Here is a 24631-nt window from a genome sequence, read left to right as displayed (position 1 = left end):
GAGGGACGTACAAAGTAATGTTCGAGGTTGGAACAAATAGACAAGTGACTGAGAGCAATGGTAGTAACCCAGTGCAGCGCAAAGGCGAGGAAGATGTAGGACAATTACGTCTTGTGGGGGTTAACTATTACAAAATTCCCAAAATCCCTGAAGTAACAGGGTGAGCTATGAAAAAAAGGGGCGCGAACTACTGCGACGTTGTACCATAAAACTTTTATTCAATAGGGTGGAAATCCCTAACTGTATTTCTAACAAGATAATGTGTCACTGCACTTGGGAGATGACGTTGCCTCATGGGGGCTAATCATCAACAATCTAGTGCTTATTTCAGCGGGTGCTTCAATCTTGTTACATCATGGGTATTTTTGTTTGAATTAACAAATGGGTGTCTCCCCCTTCCTAAACACACGGCAGACCACTGTATCCAAATGGTAGCAGTGTCGATTTGCGTGCTCGCTCATAACATCTTCACTTTGTCAATAAATTACTTCGTAAGAAGGACGGTGAACAACAACAAAAACCTGTATTCGTCTGGGTGAACTCTTAAATGTGCAACACACACATAGGGTGCTATATTCTTCATTTACTTGGGTGAAACTTAATTACATCTATCCTACCACAAAATCTATCTCGCTTACCAGTCTACAGTGAGAGGATAGTGCACTTCTTCTCAACTTCAGGGGAGCGTTCAACTCTTCCCTATTGGGTATTTTGTATAACTTGGGTGCTTCACTCCCCTCTAAACATACCAGTTCGGCTCTGGGCACAAACATGGTGCATAATAGGATTCTGGAATCACTAACTCATAAAGTTGTGTATCACAACGGAAGGGGAATCTTATGAAATGGGAGTGTTGCGGTAGTGCAACATATCTCAAATCCAGGCCTGTGGTGGCCCTTTACATACTGGAGTCATAAAGATAAAATACAAGTGCATATTATATGCATATTATACAACACCAATGGCATAAATTATAAAAATATATGAATGAAATAACATATATGATATAGCAAGGGCATTGTTGTCCAGCAAATGATTGTGAAATGCTTAAACGTAACATAAGACCATAAGGGAAGAAAAATGCAAGTTATTTGGTACCAATTATTAATCATCTATCAACTAGTAACACATAGTGGGTTGGACATCGCTCAACACATTTATTCATACAGAAGGCGCCTAACACTGAGTGGTAGAACAATTTATCAAACTAAGTACTTGGTGAGGCTGTTAGTGTTATGAAACAGGGAAAAGGCAGAATTGGACAGGGGCAACAGAGGCAGGTTTCAAGTTAGTGCTGAGATTGCAGAGCAGCAGTGCGGTGCGTGTAGCATGTAACATGGTGATAGTTGGGCAGTGGCGCATGTTCTGAGTGTGCAACGCCTTAGGGTGTTGGAATGAACCATTTACAAAACGCAGTCCACATAAATTAGTAATATTAGAGAGCATTTAGTATTCCAACTCCTTTCGTGAATGAGTTGATAAATATGAGTTGAATGGGCCGTGATGGGCACATAAGGGTGAAGCCATTTACGAATTTGGAAAAGGAGAAGGTAATCGTTTATTAAGGTGCATCAAACTGGACGGGAGTGATAGGGTGGTAATGTAGTTTGGGGGAGGCTTGGAAATGCAAAGCACCACCAAAATAAATGGCAGTGCACAGCAAAACACCCCATAATGGCGTGTTTCGTTATTGTGATGTTTTTCCCTTTCGCGTTCCATCAGCTAGAGGATGCTTCCTTCTAAACTCCCCCAGAGTTATAGTCTGATGAGTGGCTATGTTGAGGGCATAGGTGTGCAAATAAATAAACTTGGGGTGGTTTTTCAAGTGGTTGAAGTCACCCAGGCATTGAGATGGATGGGTGTAAGAAATCAAGGTTAAAATAGGTATTGCGCAAAAAATATGGGGCCTTTCTGTGTTAAGTGGCTATGCATGGATTGATAGCAAAGATAGTTGGTCTCTCTCTACGATTTCTACCCTCCACACTGACCTCCAATGATAAATATGTGATCCCTTGATGCCTCAGAACATGTCTGACCAACCGGTCTCTTCTTCTTGTCAAGTTGTGCCACAAACTCCTCCCCAATTCTATTCAATACCTCCTCATTAGTTATGTGATCTACCCAACTAATCTTCAGCATTCTTCTGTAGCACCACGTTTCAAAAGCTTCTATTCTCTTCTTGTCCAAACTATTTATTGTCCATGTTTCACTTCCATAAATGGCTACATTCCATACAAATACTTTCAGAAACGACTTCCTGACACTTAAATCTATACTCAATGTTAACAAATTTCTCTTCTTTCAGAAATGCTTTCCTTGCCATTGCCAGTCTACATTTTATATCCTCTCTACTTCGATTATTATCAGTTATTTTGCTCCCCAAATAGCAAAACTACTTTACTACTTTAAGTGTCTCATTTCCTAATCTAATTCCCTCGGCATCACCCGACCTAATTCGACTAGATTCCATTATCCTCATATTGCTTTTGTTGATGTTCATCTTATATCCTCCTTTCAAGACACTGTCCATTCCGTTCAACTGCTCTTCCAAGTCCTTTGCTGTCTCTGACAGAATTACAATGGCATTGACGAACCTCAAGCTTTTTATTTCTTCTCCAAGATCTTAACACCAACTCCGAATTTTTCTGTTGTTTCCTTTACTTCTTGCTCAATATACAGATTGAATAACATTGGGGAGAGGCTACAACCCTGTCTCACTCCTTCCCATCCACTGCTTCCCTTTCATGTCCCTAGACTCTTATAACTGCCGTCTGGTTTCTGTACAAATTGTAAATAGTCTTTCGCTCCCTGTATTTTACCCCTGCCTCCTTTAGAATTCGAAAGAGAGTATTCCAGTCAACATTGTCAAAAGCTTTCTCTAAGTCTACAAATGCTAGAAACTTTGGTTTGCTTTTCCGTAATCTTTCTTCTAAGATAAGTCGTACAGTTAGTATTGCCTCACGTGTTCCAACATTTCTATAGAACCCAAACTGATCTTCCCCGAGGTTGGCTTCTACCAGATTTTCCATTCGTCTGTAAAGAATTTGCGTTAGTATTTTGCAGCTGTGACTTATTAAACTGATAGTTCGGTAATTTTCACATGTGTCAACACCTGCTTTCTTATGGGTTGGAATTATTATATTCTTCTTGAAGCTTAAGGGTATTTCGCCTGTCTCATACATCTTGCTCACCAGATGTAGAGGTTTGTCAGGAGTGGCTCGCCCAAGGCCATCAGTAGTTCTAATGGAATGTTGTCTACTCCCGGGGCCTTGTTTTGACTCAGGTCTTTCAGTGCTCTGTCAAACTCTTCACACAGTATCCTATATCCCATTTCATCTTCCTCTACATCCTCTTCCATTTCCATAATATTGTCCTCAAGTACGTCTCCCTTGTATAGACCCCTCTATATACTCCTTCCACCTTTCTGCTTTCCCTTCTTTGCTTAGAACTGGGTATCCATCTGAGCTCTTGATATTCATACAAGTAGCTCTCTTTTCTCCAAAGGTCTCTTTAATTTTCCTGTAGGCAGTATCTATCTTACCCCTAGTGAGATAAGCCTCTACATCCTAACATTTGTCCTCTAGCCATATCCCTGCTTAGCCATTTTGCACTTCCTGTCGATCTCATTTTTGAGACGTTTGTATTCCTTTTTTCCTGCTTCATTTACTGCATTTTTATATTTTCTCCTTTCATCAGTTAAATTCACTATTTCTTCTTTTACCCAAGGATTTCTACTAGCCCTCCTCTTTTTACCTACTTGATCCTCTGCTGCCTTCACTACTTCATCCCTAGCTACACATTCTTCTTGTGCTGTATTTGTTTCCCCCATTCCTGTCAATTGTTCACTTATGCTCTCCCTGAAACTCTGTACAACCTTTGGCTTAGTCTGTTTATCCAGGTCCCATCTCCTTAAATTCTCACCTTTTTGCAGTTTCTTCAGTTTTAATCTACAGTTCATAGCCAATAGATTATGGTCAGAGTCCACATCTGCTATAGCTAACTATATCTAACTTTAATCTATCCATTTTCTAACCTACCTGCCTGATTAAGGGATCTGACATCCCACGCTATGATCCGTAGAACACCAGTTTTCTTTCTCCTGATGCCGACATCCCCCTGAGTAGTCCCCACCTGGAGATTCGAATGGGGGACTATTTTACCTCTGGAAATTTAACCAAAAGGTCACCATCATCATTTAACCATACAGTAAAGGTGCATACCCTCAGGAAAAGTTATGGCTGTAATTTCCCCTTGCTTTCAGCCGTTCGCAGTACCAGCAGAGCAAGGCCATTTTGGTTAATGCTACAAGGCCAGATTAGTCAATTATCCAGGCTGTTGCCCCTGCAACTACTGAAAAGTCTGCTGCCCTCTTCAGGAACCACATGTTTGTCTGGCCTCTCAACAGATACCCCTCCGTTGTGGTTGCACCTATGGTACGGCCATCTGTATCACTGAGGCATGAAGCCTCCCCACCAACGCCAAGGTTCATGGGGGGGGGGGGGATCCTTAACATTAACCGATCAATTTCTGCTTGGAGGGTAGCTACTGGGTCTGGTTTTTCTGTAGGTGGGGAGTTCCTTCGCTAATGGTTGTACTATGGGTTTGAGGCATGGTTATAATTTTAGGACACCTAGTGCTCACCAAAAACTTTACAATGAGAGCACAAAAAAGGGCTACACTGGAAAGCAAGGAGGCAGTGGCGACAAAAAACCGAGTGACGAACTTACAGGAGCCATAGTTTGGCAGTGGTAGGTTGTCAGTGGCTGCATCTTGTTGGACAACAGCAGCAGGAAACAGAGGCGAAGATGATGTTGGCAGTGTCAATGGCTGTGTGAGATGCCTAGTCGGCTGGAACATGCGCGTTCTGGCGTGCAACTACACTACATCGGAGCGGCATGGGGGATGACTACCTGCGGCATGGCGTAGCACCGGACTGCCTGGAAGCGGCAGCAGCACGGTGAAGGGCTTAGCCACGCAAGAAGCCTGGCATTCACTGTGGCAGCTGTTTGTAAAGAATGGTGCAATGGCAGAGGGTTTCAGGGTGAACCATAATGTGTGTGTGTGTTATTGCATATCGCATCTGGTGCATCAAGTGCGAATTACTTCTGGCAGCTTCATTGGGTACGGCAGTTAGATCAATAAGACAATCCTAACAGTGAGCTATCCAACTTCTGACACCAGATGTTAATGTGTCAGGGTTCGCCAGGAGGGGAAAGCAGTAGGCACCCATTGTGGTAAAAAAATCAAACGTATTTTAACTGCATGAATGTTTAATGCCATAAAAAGGAAAGGCAGGCCTGGAGAAGCCACCGAGATTGAATGGGCTGCCGCCCAAAAGAGCAGGAGAAGACGGCATCTGGTCAGGTCGGAAACTGCCAGCAGAAGAGACAGGACAGCGTGTCCGCTCCCAGTGGCTGGCCGTGGTCCCATCCCCACTTAACCACCTCCAAACCTACCTATTGGTCAGCCAAATCGTAGATGCACAGTTCGGTAGCATTACCTTGTCATCAACATGTGAGTGTAGCTGTTGATTGGTCAACATGTGCGTTTGAAACTCGTTCTATCTGGTTTCTTGCAATGTGACTCATCTTCTGCAACTAGCACCACACAGAAGGCACTGATTAACATCGAGTAAAAAACTAATATATCCATTCAGTATCGGAACCTACTGTACAGCTTGTTAATTTATAGGTATTAGCAGTTCCAGTTTATTATAATGTGTTCACATATTTTGACAATCTCCTGACAAATTATCACAGAAGTGAGTATTATATTCAAATATGCTGTGTTTTTTATGTTATACTTTCTGACATATTCTACTCCCACAAGAATCAGACATCTCATTTTTGGGTCTATGGAATGAAAACTGAATCTATTCTAATTCCTGCATCTGGTCACCTGGAGTTCATGAAGACTCTAATAGAATTAGATGCCGTCGCAACTGGCCAGGTCTCTAACAATCCATTAGACAGTAGGTGAGCCACTCAGTACAAGGGATACAGTGTGAATGATGAGATAACAAACCGCAGTTGCCTCTGGTACATCAGCTACCAATCTTACCTGCAGTAATGCCGTTCTACTGAATTGACTTCTTGGGAAGGTTCCTGAAGTCAAGAAATGGGAATCAATGGATAATAGTCTGCAATGACTGACTCACCTGCTAAATCTGTGCTGGCTACCAGAGCTCAAGAAATTGCAAAGTTCCTTGAGGAAGACATTATTTTGAGCCACAGAGCACCCATGTGATGATCTCTGACCATGGAAAAGTTTTCCAGTTGAGACTAGTCTAGAGGTAATTTAACATTGCAACATCACCCACGTGATGACAACTGCCTACCATCCATAGACAAATGGCTTCACTTTAATAAGACACTGATTGATATGTGTAGATGTGCTCTTGATGTATGTTGGTGCTGAACAGAGATATGCTTAGATGTGCTTTTGGTGTATGTTGATGATGAACAGGGATATTGGGAAACAATACTGCACTTACAGTGCAACAAACAAGATACTACAGATTGCACACTGTTCTTTCTCCTCCATGGTCATGAGGCCTAATCAATAACAGACACACTGTTTCCATTTCAACCAGACAATACTCAGGATGAGTATGTGAAACACCTCTTCACCAGAAACATTATAATCTAGCCTACTTACAGACACTAGATGCCCAAGTGAAAGACCAAGAACACTATAATGACAATAAATGATAAATGAAGTAAACTTCACAAGCCAAGATTGCTAATTTTCATTGAATGAATGATTTTTGACAAAGTTATGCTGTCATTATCAGATCATATGCTTTTAAATTTTTACAACATATTGTCCATCTGTGTTGCGAGTTGTTTCACATTGCATATGCTCTTACCACTCCCATGAAAATCACTACACATTGGTATACCAAATACAAAACTATTATGAAAAAACATAAGCTGGTTCACGTTCACCACCAGCTCGTAACATGAACGTGCCAGCTAGTAGTGAACATCAAAACTATTAATTGCCACAATATAATTACGTTTACATTTGTGCATAATATTTTTATGTTTGACATGCCAATGCCAATTTGTAGTGATTTTCATGGCACTGAGAAGTGTATATGCATTGTGAAGTGACTTACAACACTGAAGGACAGTACATTGTAAAAATTTTAAACAATAAAATCTGACAATGACAGCATAGCTCAGTCAAAACCAGTCATCAAATAAAAAGCTTTTTTAAGTGATTATAGCTTGTGAAGTTTTTCTTAGTTCCCACACACTGCAGATTGCCCACAGTCTGACAATCCTAGAAATATATATAATGACAAGTACCAGCAGTGAGATACTTGCTGGGAGACTTGGTATGGATTTTTATGCCTGTGCAGGAAGTGGGACTATCAGAAAAGTTATTACAGTGCCAATTTGGGTGTATCATAGCTTTTGTCACTTGACTGGGGTGAAGACGGAGCACTATAAAAAGCAAACACCGAGCAGTGAGATGGCACACAGGAGACTTTGTAATGGTACAGATTGGTATAAAATCTGATCTCCTAACCTGAGTATAGGACCCACTACATAGATCATGGGATTGATAACATTTTTAATTACTGTTAACATTCCAATATTCATATTTTTTATGTCACACCAGGCTTCAAAGGTAATTAGAGTTAAGAAACATAATGTTTGATAGGATAATATCATTTTACATAAAATCATATTTTGTTTAAGACTCCAGAACACTTGATATTGCTTCATGAAAAAAGGGTGTACATAAAGTCCGGGAACTCTTTCAATTATTTATTCCATAAGAACTAAACATTGTACAGATGTCATACATATTGCATTTTGAAGAGAGACTGAAAGTTTTTTTTACAAACATTTGATATGTGAACCACGAGTGACCTGGCAGATGTCAATACGGTAGTCAAATTCTTTCCATACCCATCCCAGCTTGGCATCGTCAACTGTGGCAGTCACTTCTCATATTCTCTCCCTGTTTACTTCCCCATTAGTGTGAAAAGTAGCTTCTTTGCTAAAAATTAAGCGATCAACAATGCCATCCCCATCCTCATTCAATTGTTGCAACTGTGAACAAATCTCAAAACGCTTGTCGTCATCGTCATCATTGAGCTTCTGCACTAGCTCCAATTAAAATGGTTTCATAGACAGCTTCTGTTCCAGGACTTTCCACACTGTCATTGGAGCCATTTCGAGTTGACTGGATGCACGACACACCGATTTCTTTGGACTCCCTATGAATGTGTCTCGTACACGCTCCACATTTACTTCACTCACACTAGGATGTCTGTTTCTCTTTGCCGGGCACAAGCAACCCTTCGTAATGAATTTGTTGTGCCAGTGGTAATTGTTGGTGGCTTCTTACCATACTTGGCTCTAAACATCCGTTGAACAGCTGTAGCACATACAGTTGCGTAGGCTTCCGCGGCCAGAGTCAGTCGACATAAAAGTTTTCTGGGTATAGTACCTCGTCATAATGTAAGAAAACTACTGCTGCTGGAGAAAAATACCAACGTTTTGGCCATGGTTGCAGCGGCCTTCTTCTGGGTCTAATGGTACGTTCTAGCTACGCAGTGTCCTTATATTTTGTTGTTACTGTTCACTACACATTCCATTACGTCATAATTTTAAAAAAGTTGTTAGTTTCATAGGTCACTTAAGAAATTGACAAACTGCAACCAACAGTGTGCTTACCTTATGTGAAAAATGTTACTGACCAAATAGGCAAACAACTTCGCTGTGTTGGGGTGCAGCCTGTCTTCTATAGTGGTCATAGCATCCAGGACATGCTAGGCTCCACTAAGGACAAGGTGGATGCATTACACACTGCAGGCGTTTACAAGGTGGAATGCGAATGTGGAGAGGCATACATTGGCGAGACTGGTAGGCCAATAGCAATGTGCATTCGGGAACACGAGCGCTGTATTCGTCTAGGGCAACACAACAAATATGCAATGGCAGAACATCAGCAAGACTGCGGAAAAGAAATAAAATTCAGCGAAACCTGTGTGTTGGCCAAGCAACCAATTCTGACGAAACAAAAAATCAGAGGGGCCATTGAAATACTTATACACCCTAATAACATGAACAGGGAGGATGGACTCAGGCTTGCCCCATCTTGGCTGCCAGCAATCAGAGCCCAACAGACCGCACTGTCAACACAAGCATTACCGGTGAGTAACTGCCGCTGCGTGGCCAACGTCCAGCAGGTGGTAAACAGCAGCCAACTTCTCATTTGACAGTGACCACCAATCATGGTACACAACACAAGAGCCAATAGACAACAAAGGTCACATTCTCCCTCTATTGCATAACCTATTAAAATAAAGTTCCCTCTCCTTCTTCCTTAAGTGACCAAGGAAACTAACTACATTTTTAAAATTATGAGGTAATGGCATGCGCAGTGAACAGTAACAACAAAATATAAAGGACACTGCGTAGATAGAATGCACAATTAGACGCAGAAGAAGGCCGCTGCAACCATGGCCGAAACGATGATTTTTCTCCAGCAGCAGTAGTCTTTTTATACTTTGACGCGGTAGCATACCCAGAAAACTTTTATGTCGAGCTGTAGCACACGTGTTTTTGTCGAACTAACACACAGAAAGCTCGCTCCACACCTGAACTCACTATGCTTGCGACTAGTGCTGATTATTGGCAAATTACCAAACTACGCTGTGCCAGTACACTTGAAAAAAATCTTTCAGGCTTTCTCTTCAAAATGATGTATGTATGATATCTGTACAGTGTTTGGTTCTGGTGCAATAAATAATTGAAAGCATTCCCAGACTTAATGTACACCCTGTATGATAATAACAGTGTCCACTAGATCCATAACAAACTCCAAAGAATAATGAGACAGTCTCTCAGTCATAACAGATATCTCATTCAACACCATCCTCTCTATCCTGGTTGTCTACTAAAGGTGTGATTGGCTGCACAGGCTGACTTATCATTTGAATTTCTGGTGTGTGGAGGATTATTGCTCTTGCCTTCTCATCTGTTCCGGTTGTGCTCTCTTTATTCTTGCCTTCCTCCACAAGTGTCATGGATGCAAGTCCTCGTATACCAGAACAATGTCTCCAGGGTGGACTTTGATGAGTTGTCCCAGAGGACTTCTAAATTCATGGAAGCTCCTTAACTTTGACAGGTATTACTTCATCCAGCATTTGACGTAGGCTCTGGTCCTGTTGGAATTGTCGCAAGTTTCTTTCCAATCAGAAAATGGGAAGGGGTCAGTGCATCTGCATCATCTCCTTGTGTGATGGTGCTTGAGTTCACAGTGGCTTCAGTACTAATCAAGATGGTGTTCAGTTGTTCCTTGCTGAGCCTTGGTAGTCCCAATACCTTCCGCAGACAACATTTATAGTTCCCACCATTCTTTGCCCACAATGTCACTTGTAAGGTAATGAATTTCCATGTGATACAACAATGGGTAAGAAACTGGTAAATATTTGTGGTGATTCATGCCTTCCAAATTTGTGACAGTTCCATATTTTTTGTTTACAGCATGGACTTTCTTCATATTGTGTGTGTAAATTGTGTAGGGTAGCCCACAGCTTCTGGCAAATCACTGAAGTGTTATGGCTTACCTGTTGATGATTCTGTACAGAGTTCAAGGTGCACTGTTCATGTGGTAGCACATGTGAAAAGAGCAGTATGTGGCTTGTTCATTTCTCTTCCCACTTTGATGAATAATGGTTTAATAAAATCTATCCATGTTACAGCAAATTGTTTATAAGGTGTAACTTGTTCAGATGGCAGCAGTGCTTCAATTTGTTACCCTCAAAGGTTCTCCAGGATCTTACATATAAAACTAGAGTGTAGGATTGTTTTGTTTCCTTATAAGCTCTGAGGACTCAGAATTTGGTTTGGAGCTGGGACAATAAAAAATTAATCGCAGAGTGATGGAGGCAGACATGTGTCTCTTGAATAACCAACTGTATGAAATGATGGGGACCACCAAGGAGAACTGGATGTTTTTGTTCCCTGTCAAGGCTGGTACACTGCTGATCTCCTAGGCATAACGTCTGCTGTACTACACTGTGCTGTACAATTTTTGACTCTCTTGGCAGTGGTAATTTATTTCGAAGCACATGTAGCTCCCCAGCGAAGAATTCTCTCTGGACTACTCATATCCAGTACATTTAGGCAACTGATAGTTCAGTGGCTGTAAGCCCTCAAAGATTTCACATTCGGACATATCTTGTGTAGAAAACGTTGCAGTACAAATGAGTCTCCAGTATGAGCTGAATTTAGATGAGTTCCTGAGCCTGTTCAGAGTACATGTTGACAGAAATTGGTATTGTTTTTCTTCATCTTTTTGTCAAGAACTAGCCAGTCCACTGATACATGCTCCGGAGTACATACAAGCCAAGGCAGTCCATGCCTAAAAATTTCCAGGGAATATATTTGACCTCCAAGGAATTCTAGTGGAAGATGATCAACTTGGTTGTCTTATCCTGAGCAGTGTCTCCATTGTGTGGGAGTCGTTTGAGTTTTTATCTCTGTTACGCAATTACAAATGAAGGTCTTCCATCTGTTTGGATCACAGCAAATCAAATTAATGTTGAATGTAGCAATCGTCTACAATTTTGTATGAGTGATTTTAAATTCTGTTGTGTGGAAGAAGTAACACAGTAGTTGGGTTCCTACCACTACCACTGAAAGTTCCAGTTATGGCAAGGTCATCTTCATAATAGGAGCAAGTTTGTTCTGGCTGCAAACTAATTGAGTTAGGATGTTATTCTCTTAGGTTGTGTGGATGTACAGAGCTGCTCCATATGCCTTTTCAGATATGTCACAGAATACATGCACCTGAATGTCTCTTCTTTGAGCGGTGGCTAATCATCTGGAGGCACATACGTGTGATAATGGTGGTAAACTAGATATCCAAATGAGCCATCATGCTCATAGGTTCCATGGTATGAGTTCATCCCTACCAATCCCCTGCACCATGTTTCCTGGAATAACAATTTTCCCACAGGAGAGACAGATGAGAACTGTGTAAGTGGATCATAGAACCTAATCGTACACTGCAACAACTGTTACTAGGTGGCTCGCACTTCTGATGAGTTTCTGGTGGTTTTGCTGGGCTTGATACAGAAATTGTCACCTGTGGTATTCCAGTCTATACCTAAAGCTTGAGCCTTTGTGTGGGGTTCTCACCCTTTGGCCTTCCAAATAGTTTTAAATTGTGCAGAGTTTGTAACCCATTTCGATAAAGTAGGCTGATCAGTTACGTTAGGAATACAGGTTCACAGTATATGGTGACTGCGTATTATCATATTCTGCCATGATCATGAAGTTTTCCATGTATTGTTCCTGTTTATAAGAGGTACCACCATGAGAATTGATGTCATACACTTGTCAGCCTATTCTCTTAAGGTTACAGAGAGTAGAAATGAGTTGCAGATTAAGTCAAATGGGAACCTACTGAAGAAGTATTGTAATATGTCATCCATCATGTGAAGATCTCTCATTTTGTTCCAGATAGTTCTAAACCAATAGAATCTGGTCAGATCTATGTCCACTTCATTTTACACCAGTTGAAGGAACATCTGTGTGATGTCCATGACAACAGCAGTAGAATGTAGTATGAATCACAGTAAAATCTCTAGGATCTCAAGTAGTAGATCTGGTTCTGCCTCTAGTACCTCTTTCAGCAGCTAGAACAGTGCTTTCCCTGAGAGCTGGCCAGGAGTGACCTCTGCTTCCCCCTTCGTAATATAGTCTAGCATTAAGTTGAAGCAGATTTGCTAAAAGTTTTATTGAAGTTGAAAACTTGTTCTTAAGTGGTTGAATAATTTCTTTGCAGTCAGCCTGTTACTCAGGAGGGTTTTGTCCTGTCTTTTGGGAAATGAAACCACTGCTCATCCTTTTTACAGAAAGATGCTCTGAACTTCTCAAGGAATCTCACTTCCTTGTTGCTCATCAATCAGTCATGATTAGCAGTAATCCCTGTTGTCTCCATGTTCCAAAAGAATGTGAATCAATACCTGAGGGCAGAGGAGACCAGTCACATTGAAAAACTTCATCATAGTTGTATGCACACAGGCTCCTGACTTGTTCCCACTACCTATCCAGCCAAATAGGGACGGAACTAATACTAAAGATTCGGAGTTGTGTTATCGGCAAACTGTCTATGACAGTTTTCCAATAAAAGTCCGCCTCCTGTGAGAAACTCCCTGGGAATATTATCTGCTGAATTGATTTTTGGATCTGCTTTCTTTTGTGCATATGATAAACTCTTTACATGTTGTGGAGGAAGGTGCTGGTGTGAAATCACGTGTAAACTTTCAAAGACAGTAAGTGACACTGAAGAATTTGTCCAAAGACCCTTCATACTAAAGTGAACAAGTCTGTAGTGGCTTGAGGGTGCAGGCTTTGATTCAGATGAACAGACTTAATTCTCATTGATCTACAGTTTTAGATCATTACTCAGTGATTTTGGTGTGAAGCTGGATTGACTTCCTGCATCCATCATGCATTGAGTCATCCTCCTCAGTCCTGTAGGCCCTGAGACAAATACCTGCACCGTCTGAAAGTGTGTGAATCCATTGGGAGCATTAGCTATTATTCTGGTGGGAGTAATGTTTGTCTGAGGTGCAGGGGTCTTCCTATCCTTTCGTTCATCACAAATGAATTTACACTGCAGCTTTCTACACTTAGCACACAAAGTCTTTTACTTCTTCCTGCAATCTGAGACTGTTTGCCCACATTGGAGACAAAGAAAACAGCTGTTTGCTCATTTCAGTTTATCTATTTGATCACTGACACACATGATCTTACAGCTATGCACACAATGACCAAGAGATTCACAAAAGATACAGAATGATTCCTATACTTTAGTACCTTTCAGGGTAGGTCTTTTAGGTTTCATGTGTGTGTGCAGTGTGATAGGTGTGGAAGTGGTGTTGAGGGCAGATGACAGATCAGTGCATATCTTCTGCATGGTAAGCACCCCATCCGCTTTGTCACTCAAAAACTACATCAACTGCAAAATATCGATTAGGAAGTTCCGTACATTTGGTGTGAATTATCCACAGTGACATATGTCATTTGGAGAAGTGCAGAGAATTTTAGGCATGAGCACTTGGCCATATCCGTTCATGTTTTTCCCAAGAGTCTGGAGTGCCAAGTACACCGCTGGCATTCAGTAAATCTTGACTTGAGTTCCTCTCGGGTGGCCAACTGAATGGGTATTATGGCTTCAAACATCTGCCTCGTATTCATCATTGTCTAAAGGTCATAGATCCTCTCATCTAGTTTGGTGAGCTGGTCCAATACATCTTATAGTCTCTCTTTATAGTATTTATAATCTGTGAGTTCCGCAGTGTCTGACAATTTCCTTACTTTGGCAACAAAGTGATTAACATTCACTCTTTCTCTCATGCACTGCCCTCTTTAAACCATGTAATTGTGTTCCTGAATTGTTGTCCACCGTATACAGTCTGTTGCATTTGGAAATGTATGGCAGCATCAGTTCACGGTCAGCTGTTCCTGAATCGGCATTATCTGAAGCTCATTAGGCTGAGTTCTACAATGAACAACCTTCTGATGGCAGTACTAATTATTTGTCCATTCACAGTAACATTCCCAAATAGCACATATTATCATTACAAGTGAAACAACTGTTTGATTTAAACACTGAAGGAAGGAACAAACAGTATGCCATAGAGCCTGAGTAGTGCACTGAAAGCATTATGGTTGTGGAGTTATACTTACCTGCATTGTATGAGAAATACATGTCTCCTTCTGTTGTCTAGCTCATCTTTTTAGTTCTGGCCTTTCCTTCTCACTGCTGCTCAGATTTCAGCACCAGAAAAATGTTGTTTTGTGAAAACACAAGTATAGTAATGACAGTGTACACTATATACACTACAGGCTTTAATTTCTTCACAGAACTGCATACAGGGATGTCAGAAACAGTCTGGAGAGCTTGTAAGAGGGCTGCAAGGGATGTTGCACTGAGAAATAATTGTTAAGAAAAAAATTCTGTATGTTGCACCATTTCTGAGTTGTTTAGTATTGAAGTTAGCCAATAAGGTCGTAGTGCATACAATGTCAAGCAGCCGAGTCAGTGTCACCGAATGTGTCCTTCATTTGGTTTCCTCAGACTGAAGAAACATGGCTTTTACTCACCTATTTTAAATTCATCGCTTTAAAAAAAGGCACATTTTAACTGTTAGTAAGTATTTGACGAAGTGGTAACTCATGGACCCACAGGTGTCTGTGCATTACTGTATTTTAGTCTCTGCAAGTGCCTGAATTTGCATACACAACTTCAATGTTAAATAACTCTGGAATTACATAGCATAGTGAATTTTGTTCCTAACAATTATTTCTCAGCACTGCCTCCACTGCAACACCTTTGCAAGCATTTCAGTCTGCTACTAACCACCCATATATCAACAGATATCAACAAATCAGAGATATTACCAACTTAAAAACATTAACACCATTTCTACAAAAGTTCTGAATGTAATAAATTGTTCACCTTTTTTTCAAAGACTCAGAGAGAATGTTAGTAATAAAATCCACTTAGTAATTAAAATGTAAATTGATTTTTATCTATACTAATTGTTTGTGATACACAGTTCTCTAAATTTTGATCTAAAATGCTTTGTTTTATAAATACTGCTTACATATAATTTTTAACCATATTTTGTAGTGACAAATCATGTGTTCAAACTGTCAAGGATTTATAACTTGTGAATATAATTTCAGTTATATATCATTTAAATACTAATTTGAAATATGTTGACTGTTGCATGTCATTTATGCCATGTCAGCAGCATCTGCCAGGAGAGTCTGGGTTTAGCATGCCTGGAGTGGGTAATCTGTGTTAATTGTGTCCAGATTTAAAAAAATCTTGTAAAGCAATGTACTTCTTCATCTGATGAAAGTGGAGTTATAAAGGAAAAGTAACTTAAAATAGTGTTTGAGTTCACTGAATTTACTAATATCCAAATAGAGTTACACTTCACACAGATAAGTATATTTTCAAAATTGTTCTTAGTTGTGCATTTACCATTTGATCTTCTACCTCTCACTGATGAACATTAGTGAGTGTTCCAATAAAATCACCCACAGCGTTTTAAAGATGATTATTTGCAAAGATTATGATATTTATTATTTTCACAATTATTGAATGGTAGATGTTATAATTCGGTCTGGATTTTTATACCTTTGCCGAAAGAGTGGCTATTGAAAAAGTGTCTTTCATTGCTTGTCTGATGTCACATAGGAAGTGGAGGATTTTCACCCTTCATGAAGAAGATAAAAGCACAGGAAGGTCATCCGCATCTATGTGAAGCTCTACAAAGGTCCTGAAATGTAGGCCAGTGATCAGGGATTTTCATTCAAGGAAACAGAAGATCCACTCAATGATCACAAAGTTCCAGTAGGAGGGCCACCTGTGATGTTCTTCATAGTGAAGAGGATGACATGACTGGAACATGAGGATCCACCAGCCCCACTGTCAAGAAGACCATTGAGATCTAGATTCAGGGAGCTTTAGTTGGCTCAAATGAGAACTTTTAAAACAGAGGGTCATTGTTTCTCTACAATAAGGAGCAATGCTGCAAGTTGTGGTGCATGCAGTGTGGTATGGAGGGTTAGCTTGGCTGGCTGACATGCTGCAGGTCACCTAACCATCAGCATTTATTTGTTATAACAAAATAATAAGCCAGTAGTTTGTATGCAGCCAAAACTGTATCCCTAAATGCTGATAAAAGACTTCTTGGAGAACTGGAGAAAAAAAGAGAAGACTTCTAGGATCAAGCACAAGAAAGGCATCCATCAACATAGATCCGATAAGGAAATCTACAGCAAAATAGAAAAAATTACAGACACAATCTGTAAAAGACAGGCACGATTTTATGGTCACCTCAAATGAATGGACGGAAATAGGTTAATCAAAAATATACTTCTTTTTTTTTATTCAAAACCAAAAACTACAATGCTATGGTTTAAAAACACCAAAGAAGATCTCTAGATGCTACATATCAAACCTGAAGATGCTTTTGACAGAGTTCTTTCCTGAAAGAAGATAGTGACAAACGGAATAACCTGAGACAAGCAACCAAAAAGAAGACTCAGTGTCCTTTGGACAGAAGAGCACAAGCAGGCCCACTCACGATGAATGAGGGAAATCTGGGCTCAGAAAAAGGCAGGCTCAATGCTAAGTGTAACAAGACATAATGTGGTCCTAGATGGCCCCAACGAATAAATAATAATGATAATAAGCAACTAGTTGTATAAAAGAAATTTAATTTCTTTACTTTTTTTGGGCTCTTAGTGCCCCTCTTCATAAAGCTGTACTGGAAAATACACCAAAAATAAGTAGAAGTCAGATAAGAATATTAAAATTAAGATGAAAAGCTTAAAAATTTTAAAAATTTAAAGATGAAAAATGGTACGTACGTATACCTGTTACATTATTTGCAAGTGTCAACAATAAGATGCATGCAGCAAAATGTCATGATCCTACAAAAAAATGCTGGAGCAATAAGTAATATAATACTGAATCCATTAATATAATCTTACATGTGGTTCATAGCGCTTGTACAGGAATGGTATTGAGAAGCCAAACAATAAGTATGGACATCGCGCCAGAACTGGAGCTAATCAGCTAATGACATGCATTTCTTGAAACTGGCCGCTAGGTGGAGCACAACTAAATAATAAAACAGAACTGTGCAAAACTATATTTGTCATAAGACATAAAAAATACCAGTAGACATAAACAGCATAATAAGTTGTATGAAAAGCTAATGATAATCAAATAAATTAATATCAATGACAAGTGGCACTGTTGATGGGAAATTTGTGAACTAGTCTCCAAACAGCTGTAGCGAGGTCAGTAGCATGCTTGTATGGAACTTCTCATGAAAGAGTTGTATCTACTGGCTTTTACACTGAGTTGGATGCTCGGGTGAGATACACCAAACAATACCTTATAATTAGGAGTTCATTTATTTACCTCTTCACACAAGTAAGGCTTACAAAGAACTGGATGGCGGAACTACACAAAGGTAATGTTTTGCTTAGTTCAAAGATGATGCTCAGATTAATACTGGTGTCAATCTCATCGGCGTCAAATAGCCCCCCCCCCCCCCCCAATCCCTCCCGCAGTATGGATTACTCCTGAGAGGCCGGGGGGAGGGGGGGTGACTATGGTGTCAGCAGAGGTGGTCCAAGGGGGGCCGCTCGACAGCATCGTCGGGGAGCTGTGTTGGTAGATGACGTGAAGGAAGGTCCGACCACCGAACTTGGAAGTCGTTGAAGCGCGCCAGGCGTCGTACTGGGCGTGCTGGTCATGCGGCGACAGGTAGGCTGGTGGTTTTCAGATGGAATGGAGCGGCGACGACGATGTCTCCGGAGGGTGTGGCGAACACATGAAGCATGTCCAGGTCGACGTCGGGCGAGAAGGGAACACATTTCACCAGGTGGCAGGAAATGGCGGAGGTTGTGTCATGAGCACTGGATGAAGGGAAACATACGATGAACAGTGTGTCACCGCGTAGTATTATAGAGATGTTGTGGATTGTGTCCGGGGGGACAGGCACAAACACCTTGAGCGAGGGCACATTCAAGATGGGGGGCATGAGAAAACTCGACAGGGCAGGGCAAGCGCCAGGGGAGAGGTCGAAGGGACCGGAGAAGGGCCCGGTGGCGAGGGCGTGATCGTAGGTAAGCTCGATGTTGGGAGCGTGTGATCACCCGACGGAGTGCGTGAGACCAGAGTAGAAGGCAAGGTCGGAGAAGAGCTCGGCGATTGGAGCTGGAAGTCACTCGACTGAGTGAGTAAGACCGACGTGGAGAGAGTGGTCGGAGCGTCATGAGCCACGACAGTGAGTGGTGTGGTCGTGGCCTGAAGGGGGGTAGAAGTGGGCTCAATATGAGCAGGCTTAAGTCTGTTGAGAGAGACTGTAACAGCTGAATCTTTTATCTGGATGTCATAGGTGTTGGCTGAGTGCCGGAGAACTCGGTACGGGCCTGTATATGGGGGCTGGAGGGGAGCATGGACAGTGTCATTTCGGAGCATGACGTACTCACAATTGTTCAGAGAGTTTGGGAAATGAACCTTAGGGCGGGAATGGCTGGCGGCGGAGGGATGTGGGAGTTGATGAAGTGGCATCTGACGCGGTCCATGAAGGAAGGTAAGTCAGACTGAGGGAGAGAAGCAGAGGGGCTCACAAGTTCTCCAGGGAGAAGAATGTTCTGGCCTTATATGAACTCAGCTATTGTGCCTTTGAGGTCTTCCTTATAGACCGCACGAATGTCGCATAGCACAAGGGGAAGGGCCTCTGTCCAAAGAGAGTCATGGCATCAAAGAGCCGCCTTGAAAGTGTGGTGCCAGCACTCATCTAGCCCGTTACTTTGTGGGTAATATGCTGTGGTATGGATGCGCCAGATTCCGCAAATGTTACAAATCTCGTTGAGCGGGCCAACTCAAATTGTCTGCCCTTGTCAGTCGTGATGATAGCTGGACATCTGAAATGCGATACCCATGACTCGATGAAAGCTCGAGCAATAGTTTCTGCCATGATAGTGGGGAGGGGGACAGCCTCGACTCAGCGAGTTGTTCGGCTGATAGACGAGAGAACATAACGAAAGCCATTAGAAGGGGATGGGGGGGGGGGGGGGGGAGAAGGCTGACAATGTCAGTGTGAATATAATGGAAACGCCCAGGAGGGATCGAAAAGGCGCCGAGGGTGGATGAAGTGTGCTTGTGTACTTTGCAGCGTTAGCACGCAACGCAGGAGCGTGCCCATTGCTGGCAGTCCTTGTTGACATTTCTCCACACAAAGCACTCCGCTACGAGGCGGGCGGACGCACGAACACTGGGGTGGACTAAATTATGCAGTGCATTGAAGACAGCTTGATGGATTGTGGTTTAAGATAAGGGGGCATAACGTGCCCGTACTCTCATCTCACCAGAAATGCCAGGGAAGGTGGTGTGGACGAAGAGTAGTTAAGAGGTAGAGTCTGAAATCAGGTTTTGTGTGTCCTCATGAGTGGGTCGGAGGTTAGGCATGACAGAGAGGTCGAACAGCGATGAACGGCGTCGACTCATGAAAGGAAATCAGCAACTATATTGTCAGCACCCTTTATGTGTTTGACATCGGTGGTGAACTGAAATATGAAGTCCATGTATCTGAAACGGCGAGGAGGCGGGTCAGCTGGTGGGTTTGAAATGGATGCAGACAGGGGTTTGTGGTCTGTTAAAACATAGAAAGGGCATCCCTCGACGTCGGTCTTAAAATGCTTGATTGCTTCGTAGACCACGAGCAACTCCCTGTCAAATGCAGAATATTTCCGTTGTGCATTGGTGAGCTTGCGCAAGAAGAACTGCAGAGGCGAAGTTTGGCTGTCGACTATCTGGCTAAGGACAGCGCCAATGGCAGTATCGCTCACGTCTGTGGTGATGAAAAGCTGCGCATTGGGATGAGGATGCGTGATGGTGCAGGCCTCGGCAAGAAAATTTTTGAGGGCAGTGAAAGAGTCAGTCATAACAGGGTTCCACAGAACAGGCCGAGATCCAGAAGTCTTGGTGCTTGCCAAGGCGTCCGTCAGTGGAACCTGAATCTCCGCAGCCCGAGGTAGATGACAGCGATAATAATTAACCATCCCCAGAAAGTGCCAGAGCTCTTTGAATGACGGAGGTCTGGGTAGGTTTAGTATTGTTTGTACTTTGTCAGGGGGCAGTGAAATGCCGTCGGCAGAGACCCGAAAACCAATAGAAATGACAACGGGTTGATGTAGCTGCAATTTGTCCTGGTTGGTCTCGATGCCAGCTGCTGCAAGAGTGTCCATAACAGTTTGCACATGTTGAATATTGTCCTCAATGGAGGAGCTGAACACAAGAATGTCATCAAGATATGTAAAGCAGAATTTAAGGCTGAATAGCATTTCATTGATGAAGCATTGCCAGGTCTGGGTTGCATTTTTTAGCCCAAAGGGCATGAATCAAAACTGAAGTAACCTGACTGGGGTGGTGATTGCCATTGTTCGAATGTTGTGTTAATGTAATACACTCGAAAATAACTGACGCGGAAGCCGCGGACACAGTAAAATGGTGAAAACGGAATACGTTACAACTCAGGGTCGCCAGTGAGGCAGATGCTCGGGTGAGATACACCAAACAACACCTTATAATCAGGAGTTCTTTTATTACATCTTCACACAAGTAAAGCTTACAGAGAATTGGATGGCAGAACTACACAAAGATAAAGTTTTGCTTAGTTCAAAGATGATGCTCAGATCGATACTGGTGTTGATCTCATCGGCGCCACAACACCAATTGCAAGGTATTGTAAGTTTTAGAACACATTGCTGAATTGATGTAGAGATGTCAGTAATATAATATTCCTGCGCATACAGCATGTGAGATGCATCATGGGGAGAGAAGCAATAGCTGGAGTAAATGGAGAAACAGTCCCTAGTCAGTAGCTAAAGTGAAAATTCTAAATTAATTGTTGGCACATGGATATTATTTTATACTTTTTATACAATGGGATAACTAGTTCAGGAATGTGTAAAAATTCCTAAATACCCTTTCTGAAGTTAATATAAATAGTGCCATTCACATAGATGTATGAAAAAGTACAGTAGGTTTGACTACCTGACTATGAATGACTGAAAGTGCTTATTGTCTGTAAACATTACTTGTAACTGTAGAGTAAAGCATCTGTAACTTTAAGAATACATTGTCTATAGGTCATTGTTTACATAGAGCTAACCATCTGTAGAAAAATAAATCTCCACCTTTAGGTTGCAGACAGTGCAGTACCTGCAATAATAAACGGTTAACTACCTAGCAATGTAAGAAGCTGACCATTTAGAACTAGAAAGGCTTCACTACTTATAACTGTAGATGCCTAACAATCTGCAGCTATAGATGATCACTGTACTAAAAATCTGTGTAAAACAGTTGGAAAGGTATCTACATGTACCATTGTACCAATAGTAGAAGGTGGACTAATTGTAGCTTTTAGTAGCTGTTTAAATATGACTGTATAGCTGACTAACAGAAACTAAATGCAACAATGTATGGCCGACCTGCGATGTATAAAACACAACTAAACTTTTCTGGTTGTAAATAGAAAGGCCAGAACTACAAAGATGAGCTGGACAACAGGAGGAGACATGTATTTCACCTACAATGCAGGTAAGTACAACTCCAAAACTTACTGCAAATTATCAAACCAGCATACTGATCGCAACCGACTGACTGCACCTTACTGAACATGGCTACAAACATGTAGCCATAGTAGCAACTGTAGCTTACCTAATGACAATATTCTACCTATGAAAATTAAGAGGTGCATATAATTAACTATCTAACTCTAGGGAATCCAATCATATACCAGAGTGTGATTGTACAGAACTGCAATCTTAATAGACCAATAATAAGAAAATGTAAGGCAGGAGAGGGAAGGGGAGAGTGGAGGGGGTAAGTTGGGTCACTTTGGTGGTAGGGAGAGGAACTGGGAGGAAGAGGAAAATTAGTTCCAATTAGTCCACCTTTGCTATCAGTACATTTGGTATTTGAAGTTAGTTTTGCAATTTTGTTACACAGATTTTTAGTAAGCTGATCATCTACAGCTAAAGGTTGTTAGGCACCTAAAGTTATATAAGTAGTGAAGCATTTCCAGTTCTAACTGACTAGCCACTTACATTGCTAGTTCGTCAACCAACCTGCAGGTGGTGATTTACTTTGCTACTCATGGTTGGCTCCATGTAAACAAGGACCTAAATAGAAAACCTATTCTTAAAATTACAAATGCTTTACTCTACAGTTACAAGTAATGTTTATGGCTAACAAGCACTTTCAGTCATTCATGGTCAGGATGTCAAACCTTTTGTACTTACTAATATATCTTATGTGAATGTTGCTGGTTATATTAATTTCACGAATCCTATTTAGGACTTTTTACACATTTCTGACCTAGTTATTCCATTGTGGTAAAAGTATACAATGATACCCATGTTTCCATTCTCCTATAGTTAATTTTGAGTCTTCATTTCAACTACTGACTATAACTTTTTCCTTCATTTACTCCAGTTCTTGCTTGTCACCCCTTAATGCATTCTGCGCACAGTCTGTGCAGGCATTTTAGCTGCTTCCATGCTGTTGACAGTTCTACATCAATCCAGCAATGTGTTCTAAGACTAACATGCCACTGGTATAAAAGCTGCTATATAAAATTCTTTCACAAAATATGCTTTTGACCTGTATATGTTCCAGTACTAATTATTTCATTATTATACAATTGCGCCCACACTTCTTTTCCTCTTCAGTCACTTTTCAGTACTTAATATTAGCCAATGATCAAGAATATTCTCTCCACTTACTCCAGTCACAAGCTTCAGCTCCATGATGCGCTTCACACTTTGTTTTTGTTAACAGGTTCCCTACAAGCAAGCTACTGACATTCGCACATTGCTTTCATTAACAGGTTCCCTACAAGCATGCTACTGACCTCACTACAGCTGTTTGGACATTAATTCCCAAATTTCCCATCCGTAGCACCATTTGTCATTGATATTAGATAACTTATTTGATTTAACATTAGGTTTTTATATTACTTGTTATGCTGCTTATGTCCTTTTACATTTTTATTTATTCCTTATAACAACTATACTTATGTACTGTTTTATTTTATTATTATGGTGCACTTTCACTGCTGCCTGGAGACCAACTTCAAGAATCCTGTCCTGGCATAATGTCTGCACTTGTTGTTTTGCTTCTTTATACCATTTTTGTACAGGCACTATGACCACTTGTAAGCATCTATGCATTCTTATTGTATCAAGGGATTCAGTATTGTATTACTTATTGCTCCCGTATTTTCTTAGGATCACACCATTTTGCTGTTTGCATCTTATTGTTGACACTCACAAATAATGTGATAGGCATAAGTATGTACCATTCTCTATCTTTAAATTTTTAAAATTTTTAAGTTTTTGTCCATAATTTTAATATTCTTATTTGACTTCTACTTATTTGTGGTGTATTTTCCTGTACGGCCTTCTGAAGAAGGGCACTAAGTGCCCAAAACTTGGTAAAGAAATTAAATTTCTTTTACGCAACCTTTTGCTTATTATGTCATTGTATACAGCTCAGCTATAGATGATGAGGATGGATAAAATACTAGAATTATTTGTTACTAAGTGAATGTCATTTCTGGAAGTTACTTGTATAAACACCAGCATTCTGGAATATTGGTTTTTGTATCAATAGCAGCACTGTCCATCCAAGAGGTCAGTTCTGTTCTGGCTGTAAGTTGGTGTCAGTAATAAACATGCTTTCAGTTCTAGGTGTTGTACTTCATTAATGACACTGCCTATGGATTTGGACTTAATTGTGGTTGTGACAATATTTTAATATTATACTGGGAAGCCCATTGTGGACTACAAGTAATGGAAGGAATAAGGGTAACAACTTAACCACATAGTTAAGGCATTGAGCATTTGATATGCAAACAGACAAAATTAAAAATGTTGCTAAACTTCCAGACATTACTCTTCTCCAGAGCTAACTGTTACAGAATAAACACAAGCAACACACACACACACGCACACACACACACACACACACACACACACACACAACACACACA

At 41.1% G+C, this 24631-nt stretch overlaps 1 protein-coding gene across 1 annotated transcript in view; it reads left to right on the top strand.

Annotated features, from left to right (window-relative positions):
• LOC126356130 (testis-expressed protein 47-like) overlaps nucleotides 1-24631 on the top strand; it is a 180053-nt gene that overhangs the window by 137895 nt on the left and 17527 nt on the right. The gene's annotated exons all lie outside the window — the stretch shown is intronic.

Source organism: Schistocerca gregaria, chromosome 3, assembly GCF_023897955.1.
Source record: "Schistocerca gregaria isolate iqSchGreg1 chromosome 3, iqSchGreg1.2, whole genome shotgun sequence".
Lineage (NCBI taxonomy): Eukaryota > Metazoa > Arthropoda > Insecta > Orthoptera > Acrididae > Schistocerca > Schistocerca gregaria.
This window is presented reverse-complemented; position numbering and strand designations above follow the sequence as displayed.